General features: G+C 33.3%; 1 long non-coding RNA gene and 6 other non-coding genes across 7 annotated transcripts; all 7 read left to right on the forward strand.

Moving 5' to 3' along the window:
- Positions 1-1,246: 1,246 nt before the first annotated feature.
- LOC109148459 lies at positions 1,247-1,597 on the forward strand. The gene is made up of 3 exons (XR_002048790.1): positions 1,247-1,299; positions 1,387-1,456; positions 1,541-1,597. It is a non-coding gene; the product is annotated as an uncharacterized LOC109148459 (long non-coding RNA).
- A 2,394-nt stretch (positions 1,598-3,991) lies between these two features.
- TRNAC-GCA lies at positions 3,992-4,063 on the forward strand. Its single transcript has one exon. It is a non-coding gene; the product is annotated as a tRNA-Cys (tRNA).
- Positions 4,064-5,841: 1,778 nt separating this feature from the next.
- TRNAC-GCA lies at positions 5,842-5,913 on the forward strand. The gene has a single exon. It is a non-coding gene; the product is annotated as a tRNA-Cys (tRNA).
- A 137-nt stretch (positions 5,914-6,050) lies between these two features.
- TRNAR-ACG lies at positions 6,051-6,123 on the forward strand. The gene has a single exon. It is a non-coding gene; the product is annotated as a tRNA-Arg (tRNA).
- Positions 6,124-7,901: 1,778 nt separating this feature from the next.
- On the forward strand, positions 7,902-7,974 carry TRNAR-ACG. The gene has a single exon. It is a non-coding gene; the product is annotated as a tRNA-Arg (tRNA).
- A 1,764-nt stretch (positions 7,975-9,738) lies between these two features.
- On the forward strand, positions 9,739-9,811 carry TRNAR-ACG. Its single transcript has one exon. It is a non-coding gene; the product is annotated as a tRNA-Arg (tRNA).
- Positions 9,812-11,584: 1,773 nt separating this feature from the next.
- Positions 11,585-11,657, forward strand: TRNAR-ACG. Its single transcript has one exon. It is a non-coding gene; the product is annotated as a tRNA-Arg (tRNA).
- The last annotated feature ends 468 nt before the right edge of the window (positions 11,658-12,125 follow it).

Genomic DNA, 12,125 nt, shown 5'->3' on the forward strand with positions numbered 1-12,125 from the left:
GAGGACATGGCATCAAAAGTGTATTTGGCCATGCAAAACGTCGCCAAAAGACTCCACAAGATGTTCAACAAATCGTTGATGCTGCTGTTGCAGTAGCGTTAGAAAAACAAAAAGCAGGAAAATATTTCTGAACGGGAAGAATTTGGTCAACGATTAACATAGCAATTTGAGGCAAAAATAGCTAGTATGATGTTGCAATTTAAAGCTATGCAGACTCCTTTACAACCAAAGCAGGTGGATGACGTATGTGTGGATACTGTGCCATCACCTCCAAGTGACAAAGCTAGTTCCCCAGACCCTTTTAGTAATTTACCGGCTGTAAGTATTCGTTTATAGTTATCTTATTATTATTTATCAATAAAATTTTATATGATTTTTAATTAAAAATTATTGTAGTTAGGGCACGATGTCAATTGTTCTTAGAAGATCCAATTAGACGTACAGTGGCATATGGGACAGCTTACAGTGGTGGACAAGTTCATGGGGGTTGTACTGGATGTAAATAATGTGAAAGTGAGTGTAAATCAAGTTCGTGATCCAACTGCACGTGTACCATTCCCCACCAGTGAGGTTCACTTGTAAGTGATGCAATGGAACACTTTATCACTACTGAAGCTAATGCATGTATACTGATAATATTTCCTTTTAAAAATAATAATCTTACTCACAGTTAAAAGACAATACCATGGACAGTAGTTGTTCCATATTCTTTGACTGCTGATTGCAAAAAGGCTTTTACAATAGCTCGCCGTTTCGAACAGAATCTTGTGATCCATGTGGCTCGTGGTATTATGGGCAAGATTGATTATGACTTGCACCTTGAAAGTGTGGAGATAATGCGTTTCTTAAGTATGGACACCATCGATGTTTCTCTAGTTCAGTTCTTTATATAATTGGTAATCTATGTATAATTATATTGGTTGTGTTTGTGAATAGGGGTATTTACATCAATTTTGAGTTGGCATCAAAAAGCACGTATGACATCCTAGATCCATATTGGATTCAACCAAAAATGAATAATACAGAAGAAAGGAAATCATATATAAATGCCACCATGCAGTATGAGAAGAAAAATGTATATTTAGCCCCATACGTTCTCAAGTAAGTTTTAATTACGTTTTAAATTAAAGTGCTTATATATAATATATTTTTATTATATATTATATTTACTTATTTACTTATAACTAATAAATTACTTATTTGTAGTGAGCATTAGATGCTGATGGCGATTTCTCCTAGATTAAATGAAATTTTTTGGTTTGATTCACTTGGTCATGGGGCAAAACATATAATGGGAACGTATGTATATTTATATAATGAATTAATAGTTATTATTAAACTAGTGATGCCAAATATTTACATATATTTTATGTCTTATATGAATAGGTGTATGGCTGCAACAAGCATGATGAGTGGAAAGAAACAATCTCGTCCACCGAAATGGACTACATGTTTGGTAAGTACTTCTTTCACTTTGTAAAACATGCAAACGTATTGTTTTTTATTACTTTTAGCTAATTTTATTGTAATTCAAATGTAGTGTCCTATACAAAAAGGAAGCACCGAATGTGGTTATTATGTGATGAAATTCATGTGGAAAATTGTTTCCAACAACCTAAGCAAAGGAATGGATAAGGCAAGTAATTTAATAATACATATTTCTTCTTCAAATGTTGTTTAAAATATTTGCTTATTTATTATTTTTATTTTTTTTGAACTTTGTAGATTTTGGAAAGACAAGGAAGATTGCCCTACAACAAACAAGTGGTCGAAGTTTCTTATTGATGAATGGGTTAATAAAACGTTGCTCAATTCATACTACATTATGTTTAAAACTACTTTGTGTTTATTGGGTTTGATGTTAATTAGTAGTTTTGTTGCTTGAATTAGTTGATGTTGATTGTGTTTATAGTAGTTTATGTAGATTGTGTTATTTATATTAATATTATATTATTTTTAGTAGCTTAATTAGTTTCATGTTTAGTACGTAGCTTGAATTATTTGATGTTGATGTTGAATGTAACTAGCTGCACAGGTTCTGATTGATACAGCACGTTGGGCTAGAAAGCATCAAACATTTTTAATATATAAAAAAAAAATAGACACATACGACGTCGGCTAATATCCTATTAGCCGACGTCTTATAATTATATATTATTTAAAATAATGATACGACGTCGGCTAATAGGCTACTAGCCGATGTCGTATCATTATTATTTTTTTTTTAAATACATACGACGTTGGCTAATAGACTATTAGCCAACGTCGTATCATTATTATTTTTTTTTAAATACATATGAAGTCGGGTAAAAAGATAAGGAGCATTGGACTTCGTGGCCCAATGGAAAAGGCGCTAGTTTATAAAACTAGAGGTTCTGGGTTTAATCCCCAATGGAGTCGTAATTTAAACACTTCTTACACCACACCTTTGTAACCCAAGAATTCATAAAAAATTCAAGTATTTAATTATTTTAAAATTCAGAAGTAAAGCATCAAATCAACATTACTACATTAAAATACTCACACACAATGTGACAAAAATGATGATTTTTTTTCTTTAGGAATGGGATGTTGATAAAAGCAAACTATTTTAATCTTAGACAAAATCTGGAGTGGTTAATAAAAGCAAATTATACTAATCTTAGACAAAATCTAGAAGTGGTTAACCTGTTTGTGGGCTGGAATATGTAAGTTCTGGGTGGGTAGTCAGCATTTGGCAGAGCAAGACTTTTTTGCAAATATCTTATTGAACTTCATAGCTATTGTCCAAATCCAAATGTCTTGTTTAGCATGCACAATAAACTAACTTTTCTAAAAATAGACCTCTTCTAAATCAACATCTCAGGCCATAGTAGTTCACGAATCATTATTTGAAAAATACCTTTCTAAATATCATCTCTTATGCTAACTTTTGCCTATTTTCTTGTAGATATCGCAACTGAAGCACACAACATTATTGCAGAAAGCTGAGTGAAATTCGTCAGATTGAGCAGTGAGTTGTTGTATTGTTCTCTTATAATATCTCTGCCATTAGCATTTGCGGTGTTGTACATGTTCCAGGGCTAAGATTCTCATCTCTGAAAATCAGATTGTCTTTCTTGTCTATCAGGATAGAAACAACTTTTTCCGCCATCCTATTTCTACTTCTCCTTTTACTTGTATCTATCTTCATTTCCTCTTCAACTAAGGGTAGTGACATTGGCACGAATTTAAGCCATCCAAGAGGCAGCAGCGCATCAAGAAATTGGATGATACTATCCCAACCGACATACTTGTGTAATCTATTTCACAACTTTGTTGAGTAAAGAAATCCAATATTATCATTAACTAAACCTTTCAAATAAAAAAAAGGAATGGAATTTTGCTTGCTTTGTAAACTAAAAATATCATGTTCCGAATCTGCAAACAACCTTTCTTGTGACAAGAGGAAACTAAAAGCTGCGGTTAACTTTAATTTATGCCCCTCTTCTATCAGACAAGCATGTTGGAAAATAATGAACCAAGTCGATTTACGAGAATAATATATATGTATATAGATATATATATATATATATATATATATATACTCACAGGAGAGAGAACATCTATGCTATACAATTTAATAAGTCTATAAAAGACGCTTGTATAAATAGTGGTGCAAATCTACTTCCCAAATCAATGTGGGACAAAATCTCATCTTTTTCCCTTCATTTTTCCAACTCGATCAGTGGGTCTACTTTGAGAATCAATATATCATTCACCCATTATCCGTTTTGAGTGTACAATATATCGATCTCTTCGTCTCACTATGAAGAACCCGAATCCACTTTGACAAGACCCAAATCGGAAGTGGAACCCATTGATAATTGTACAACAAAATAGCCACTTAAAATGAAATTTTTCCAACAGATTAAAGCATTTGCTTATTGAAGTTCTGATTATCAACATAAATGCAATTAACAAAATTTTTTGTAGAAGTTATAGATGGAAAAATGTCCAATTTAGCATTTAAGGGTCTTTAACTCAGTGGCAGAGCATTTGATTGCAGATTAAGAGGTCACCGGTTCAAACCCGGTAGGGCCCTGATGTTGTTTCTAATATTAATTTCATTTATTTTTTTTTAATTTTAAATCATAAAAACACAGCACTCCTTGGCGCAATGAATAAGTTCTACAAACGTTTAAAGATATTAATGTTTAAATTTAATTGCATAAGCATTGGATTTCATGGCCCAATGGATAAGGCGCTTGTCTACGAAACCAGAGATTCTAGTTCCGATCCCTAGCGGAGTTTTAATTTAAACATTTCTTGCACCACATCTTAGTACGCCAAGAATTCATAAAAAATTCAAGTATTTATTTGTTTTAAAATTCAGAAGTAAAGCATCAAATCAACATTACTACATTAAAATACTCACACACAATGTGAAAAAAATGAAGATTTTTTTTTTCTTAAGGAATGGGATGTTGATAAATGCAAACTATTTTAATCTTAGACAAAATGTGGAGTGGTTAATAAAAGCAAATTATACTAATCTTAGACAAAATCTGGAGGTTGTTAACCTGTTTGTGGCTGGAATATGTAAGTTCTAGGTGGGTAGTCAGCATTTGGCAGAGCAAGATTTTTTTGCAAATATCTTATTGAACTTCTTAGCTATTGTCCAAATCCAAATGTCTGGTTTAGCATTCCCCATAAACCAACTTTTCTGAAAATAGACCTCTTCTAAATCAGCATCTCAGGCCATAGTAGTTCATCCATCATTATTTGAAAAATACCTTTCTAAATATCATCTCTTATGCTAACTTTTGCCCATTTTCTTGTATATATCGCTACTGAAGCACACAGCATTTTTGCAGAAAGCTGAGTGAAAATCGTCAGATTGAGCAGTGAGGTGTTGCACTTGTTCTCTTATAATATCTCTGCCATTAGCATTAGCGGTGTTGTACTTGTTCCAGGGCTCAGATTCTCATCTCTGAAAATCGGATTGTCTTTCTTGTCTATCAGGATAGATACAACTTTTTCCGCCATCCTATTTCTACTTCTCCTTTTACTTGTATCTATCTTCATTTCCTTTTCAACTAAGGGTAGTGACATTGGCACGAATTTAAGCCATCCAAGAGGCAGCAGCGCATCAAGAAATTGGATGATACTATCCCAACCGACATACTTGTGTAATCTATTTCACAAGTTTGTTGGGTAAAGAAATCCAATATTATCATTAACTAAACCTTTCAAATAAAAAAAAGGAATGGAATTTTGCTTGCTTTGTAAACTAAAAATCTCATGTTCCTAATCTGCAAACAACCTTTCTTGCTACAAGAGGAAACTAAAAGCTGCGGTTAAATTTAATTTATGCCCCTCTTCTATCAGACAAGCATGTTGGAAAACTAATGAACCAAGTCAATTTACGAAAATAATATAATATATATATCTATACTCACAGGAGAGAGAACATCTATGCCATACAATTCAATAAGCCAATAAAAGACCCTTGTATAAATAGTGTTGCAAATCTACTTCCTAAATCAATGCGGGACAAAATCTCATCTTTTTCCCTTCATTTTTCCAACTCGATCAATGGGTCTAATTTGAGAATCAATATATCATTCACCCATTATCCGTTTTGAGTGTATAATATATCAATCTCTTCGTCTCACTACGAAGAACCCGAATCCAATTTGGCAAGACCCAAATCGGAAGTGGACCCCACTGATAATTGTACAACAAAATAGCCACTTAAAATGCAATTTTTCCAACAGATTAAAGCATTTGCTTATTGAAGTTCTGATTATCAACATAAATGCAATTACATAAATTTTTTGTAGAAGTCATAGTTGGAATAATGTCCAATTTAACATCTAAGGGTCTTTAGCTCAGTGGTAGAGCATTTGATTGCAGATCATGAGGTCACCGGTTCAAACTCGGTATGGCCCTTATGTTGTTCGTAATATTAATTTTATTTTCTTATAGTATAATTTTAAATCATAAAAACACAGCACTCCTTGGCCCAATGAATAAGTTCTACAAACGTTTAAAGATATTAATGTTTAAATTTAATTGCAAAAGCATTGGACTTCGTGGCCCAATGGATAAGGCGCTGGTCTACGAAACCAGAGATTCTGGGTTCGATCCCCAGCGGAGACGTAATTTAAACATTTCTTTCACTACATCTTTGTATGCCAAGAATTCATAAAAAATTCAAGTACTTATTTGTTTTAAAATTCAGAAGTAAAGCATCAAATCAACATTACTACATTAAAATACTCACACACAATGTGAAAAAAATGAAGATTTTTTTTTTCTTAAGGAATGGGATGTTGATAAATGCAAACTATTTTAATCTTAGACAAAATGTGGAGTGGTTAATAAAAGCAAATTATACTAATCTTAGACAAAATCTGGAGGTTGTTAACCTGTTTGTGGCTGGAATATGTAAGTTCTAGGTGGGTAGTCAGCATTTGGCAGAGCAAGATTTTTTTGCAAATATCTTATTGAACTTCTTAGCTATTGTCCAAATCCAAATGTCTGGTTTAGCATTCCCCATAAACCAACTTTTCTGAAAATAGACCTCTTCTAAATCAGCATCTCAGGCCATAGTAGTTCATCCATCATTATTTGAAAAATACCTTTCTAAATATCATCTCTTATGCTAACTTTTGCCCATTTTCTTGTATATATCGCTACTGAAGCACACAGCATTTTTGCAGAAAGCTGAGTGAAAATCGTCAGATTGAGCAGTGAGGTGTTGCACTTGTTCTCTTATAATATCTCTGCCATTAGCATTAGCGGTGTTGTACTTGTTCCAGGGCTCAGATTCTCATCTCTGAAAATCGGATTGTCTTTCTTGTCTATCAGGATAGATACAACTTTTTCCGCCATCCTATTTCTACTTCTCCTTTTACTTGTATCTGTCTTCATTTCCTTTTCAACTAAGGGTAGTGACATTGGCACGAATTTAAGCCATCCAAGAGGCAGCAGCGCATCAAGAAATTGGATGATACTATCCCAACCGACATACTTGTGTAATCTATTTCACAACTTTGTTGGGTAAAGAAATCCAATATTATCATTAACTAAACCTTTCAAATAAAAAAAAGGAATGGAATTTTGCTTGCTTTGTAAACTAAAAATCTCATGTTCCTAATCTGCAAACAACCTTTCTTGCTACAAGAGGAAACTAAAAGCTGCGGTTAAATTTAATTTATGCCCCTCTTCTATCAGACAAGCATGTTTGGAAAACTAATGAACTAAGTCAATTTACGAAAATAATATAATATATATATCTATACTCACAGGAGAGAGAACATCTATGCCATACAATTCAATAAGCCAATAAAAGACCCTTGTATAAATAGTGTTGCAAATCTACTTCCTAAATCAATGCGGGACAAAATCTCATCTTTTTCCCTTCATTTTTCCAACTCGATCAATGGGTCTAGTTTGAGAATCAATATATCATTCACCCATTATCCGTTTTGAGTGTACAATATATCAATCTCTTCGTCTCACTACGAAGAACCCGAATCCATTTGACAAGACCCAAATCGGAAGTGGACCCCACTGATAATTGTACAACAAAATAGCCACTTAAAATGCAATTTTTCCAACAGATTAAAGCATTTGCTTATTGAAGTTCTGATTATCAACATAAATGCAATTACATAAATTTTTTGTAGAAGTCATAGTTGGAATAATGTCCAATTTAACATCTAAGGGTCTTTAGCTCAGTGGTAGAGCATTTGATTGCAGATCATGAGGTCATCGGTTCAAACTCGGTATGGCCCTTATGTTGTTCGTAATATTAATTTTATTTTCTTATATTTTAATTTTAAATCATAAAAACACAGCACTCCTTGGCCCAATGAATAAGTTCTACAAACGTTTAAAGATATTAATGTTTAAATTTAATTACAAAAGCATTGGACTTCGTGGCCCAATGGATAAGGCGCTGGTCTACGAAACCAGAGATTCTGGGTTCGATCTCCAGCGGAGACGTAATTTAAACATTTCTTTCACTACATCTTTGTATGCCAAGAATTCATAAAAAATTCAAGTACTTATTTGTTTTAAAATTCAGAAGTAAAGCATCAAATCAACATTACTACATTAAAATACTCACACACAATGTGACAAAAATGATGATTTTTTTTTCTTTGGAATGGGATGTTGATAAAAGCAAACTATTTTAATCTTAGACAAAATCTAGAGTGGTTTAATAAAAGCAAATTATACTAATCTTAGACAAAATCTGGAGGTGGTTAACCTGTTTGTGGCTGGAATATGTATGTTCTGGGTGGGTAGTCAGCATTTGGAAGAGCAAGACTTTTTTGCAAATATCTTACTGAACTTCTTAGCTATTGTCCAAATCCAAATGTCTGGTTTAGCATGCACCATAAACCAACTTTTTCTGAAAATAGACCTCTTCTAAATCAGCATCTCAGGCCATAGTAGTTCACCCATCATTGTTTGAAAATACCTTTCTAAATATCATCTCTTATGCTAACTTTTGCCCATTTTCTTATAGATATCGCTACTGAAGCACACAGCATTGTTGCAGAAAGCTGAGTGAAATTCGTCAGATTGAGCAGTGAGGTGTTGTACTTGTTCTCTTATAATATCTCTGCCATTAGCATTAGCGGTGTTGTACTTGTTCCAGGGCTCAGATTCTCATCCCTGAAAATCGGATTGTCTTTCTTGTCTATCAGGATAGATACAACTTTTTTCGCCATCCTATTTCTACTTCTCCTTTTACTTGTATCTATCTTCATTTCCTTTTCAACTAAAGGGTAGTGACATTGGCACGAATTTAAGCCATCCAAGAGGCAGCAGCGCATCAAGAAATTGGATGATACTATCCCAACCGACATACTTGTGTAATCTATTTCACAACTTTGTTGGTAAAGAAATCCAATATTATCATTAACTAAACCTTTCAAATAAAAAAAAAGGAATGGAATTTTGCTTGCTTTGTAAACTAAAAATCTCATGTTCCTAATCTGCAAACAACCTTTCTTGCTACAAGAGGAAACTAAAAGCTGCGGTTAATTTAATTTATGCCCCTCTTCTATCAGACAAGCATGTTGGAAAACTAATGAACAAGTCAATTTACGAAAATAATATAATATATATATATACTCACAGGAGAGAGAACATCTATGTATACAATTCAATAAGCCAATAAAGACCCTTGTATAAATAGTGTGCAAATCTACTTCCCAAATCAATGGGACAAAATCTCATCTTTTTCCCTTCATTTTTCCAACTCGATCAATGGTCTAGTTAGAATCAATATATATCATTCACCCATTATCCGTTTTGAGTGTACAATATATCAATCTCTTCGTCTCACTACGAAGAACCCGAATCCAATTGACAAGACCCAAATCGGAAGTGGACCCCACTGATAATTGTACAACAAAATAGCCACTTAAAATGCAATTTTTCCAACAGATTAAAGCATTTGCTTATTGAAGTTCTGATTATCAACATAAATGCAATTACATAAATTTTTTGTAGAAGTCATAGTTGGAATAATGTCCAATTTAACATCTAAGGGTCTTTAGCTCAGTGGTAGAGCATTTGATTGCAGATCATGAGGTCATCGGTTCAAACTCGGTATGGCCCTTATGTTGTTCGTAATAATTTTATTTTCTTATATTTTAATTTTAAATCATAAAAACACAGCACTCCTTGGCCCAATGAATAAGTTCTACAAACGTTTAAAGATATTAATGTTTAAATTTAATTGCAAAAGCATTGGACTTCGTGGCCCAATGGATAAGGCGCTGGTCTACGAAACCAGAGATTCTGGGTTCGATCCCCAGCGGAGACGTAATTTAAACATTTCTTTCACTACATCTTTGTATGCCAAGAATTCATAAAAAATTCAAGTACTTATTTGTTTTAAAATTCAGAAGTAAAGCATCAAATCAACATTACTACATTAAAATACTCACACACAATGTGACAAAAAAATGATGATTTTTTTTTCTTTGGGAATGGGATGTTGATAAAAGCAAACTATTTTAATCTTAGACAAAATCTAGAGTGGTTAATAAAAGCAAATTATACTAATCTTAGACAAAATCTGGAGGTGGTTAACCTGTTTGTGGCTGGAATATGTATGTTCTGGGTGGGTAGTCAGCATTTGGAAGAGCAAGACTTTTTTGCAAATATCTTACTGAACTTCTTAGCTATTGTCCAAATCCAAATGTCTGGTTTAGCATGCACCATAAACCAACTTTTCTGAAAATAGACCTCTTCTAAATCAGCATCTCAGGCCATAGTAGTTCACCCATCATTGTTTGAAAAATACCTTTCTAAATATCATCTCTTATGCTAACTTTTGCCCATTTTCTTATAGATATCGCTACTGAAGCACACAGCATTGTTGCAGAAAGCTGAGTGAAATTCGTCAGATTGAGCAGTGAGGTGTTGTACTTGTTCTCTTATAATATCTCTGCCATTAGCATTAGCGGTGTTGTACTTGTTCCAGGGCTCAGATTCTCATCCCTGAAAATCGGATTGTCTTTCTTGTCTATCAGGATAGATACAACTTTTTTCGCCATCCTATTTCTACTTCTCCTTTTACTTGTATCTATCTTCATTTCCTTTTCAACTAAGGGTAGTGACATTGGCACGAATTTAAGCCATCCAAGAGGCAGCAGCGCATCAAGAAATTGGATGATACTATCCAAACCGACATACTTGTGTAATCTATTTCACAACTTTGTTGGGTAAAGAAATCCAATATTATCATTAACTAAACCTTTCAAATAAAAAAAAGGAATGGAATTTTGCTTGCTTTGTAAACTAAAAATCTCATGTTCCTAATCTGCAAACAACCTTTCTTGCTACAAGAGGAAACTAAAAGCTGCGGTTAAATTTAATTTATGCCCCTCTTCTATCAGACAAGCATGTTGGAAACTAATGAACTAAGTCAATTTACGAAAATAATATAATATATATATCTATACTCACAGGAGAGAGAACATCTATGCCATACAATTCAATAAGCCAATAAAAGACCCTTGTATAAATAGTGTGCAAATCTACTTCCTAAATCAATGCGGGACAAAATCTCATCTTTTTTCCTTCATTTTTCCAACTCGATCAATGGTCTAGTTGAGAATCAATATATCATTCACCCATTATCCGTTTTGAGTGTACAATATATCAATCTCTTCGTCTCACTACGAAGAACCCGAATCCAATTTGACAAGACCCAAATCGGAAGTGGACCCCACTGATAATTGTACAACAAAATAGCCACTTAAAATGCAATTTTTCCAACAGATTAAAGCATTTGCTTATTGAAGTTCTGATTATCAACATAAATGCAATTACATAAAATTTTTGTAGAAGTCATAGTTGGAATAATGTCCAATTTAACATCTAAGGGTCTTTAGCTCAGTGGTAGAGCATTTGATTGCAGATCATGAGGTCATCGGTTCAAACTCGGTATGGCCCTTATGTTGTTCGTAATATTAATTTTATTTCTTATATTTTAATTTTAAATCATAAAAACACAGCACTCCTTGGCCAATGAATAAGTTCTACAAACGTTTAAAGATATTAATGTTTAAATTTAATTGCAAAAGCATTGGACTTCGTGGCCCAATGGATAAGGCGCTGGTCTACGAAACCAGAGATTCTGGGTTCGATCCCCAGCGGAGACGTAATTTAAACATTTCTTTCACTACATCTTTGTATGCCAAGAATTCATAAAAAATTCAAGTACTTATTTGTTTTAAAATTCAGAAGTAAAGCATCAAATCAACATTACTACATTAAAATACTCACACACAATGTGACAAAAATGATGATTTTTTTTTTCTTTGGAATGGGATGTTGATAAAAGCAAACTATTTTAATCTTAGACAAAATCTAGAGTGGTTAATAAAAGCAAATTATACTAATCTTAGACAAAATCTGGAGGTGGTTAACCTGTTTGTGGCTGAATATGTATGTTCTGGGTGGTAGTCAGCATTTGAAGAGCAAGATTTTTGCAAATATCTTACTGAACTTCTTAGCTATTGTCCAAATCCAAATGTCTGGTTTAGCATGCACCATAAACCAACTTTTCTGAAAATAGACCTCTTCTAAATCAGCATCTCAGGCCATAGTAGTTCACCCATCATTGTTTG

The sequence above is a fragment of the Ipomoea nil genome, unplaced genomic scaffold (genome assembly GCF_001879475.1).
Source record: "Ipomoea nil cultivar Tokyo-kokei standard unplaced genomic scaffold, Asagao_1.1 scaffold2095, whole genome shotgun sequence".
Taxonomy (NCBI): domain Eukaryota; kingdom Viridiplantae; phylum Streptophyta; class Magnoliopsida; order Solanales; family Convolvulaceae; genus Ipomoea; species Ipomoea nil.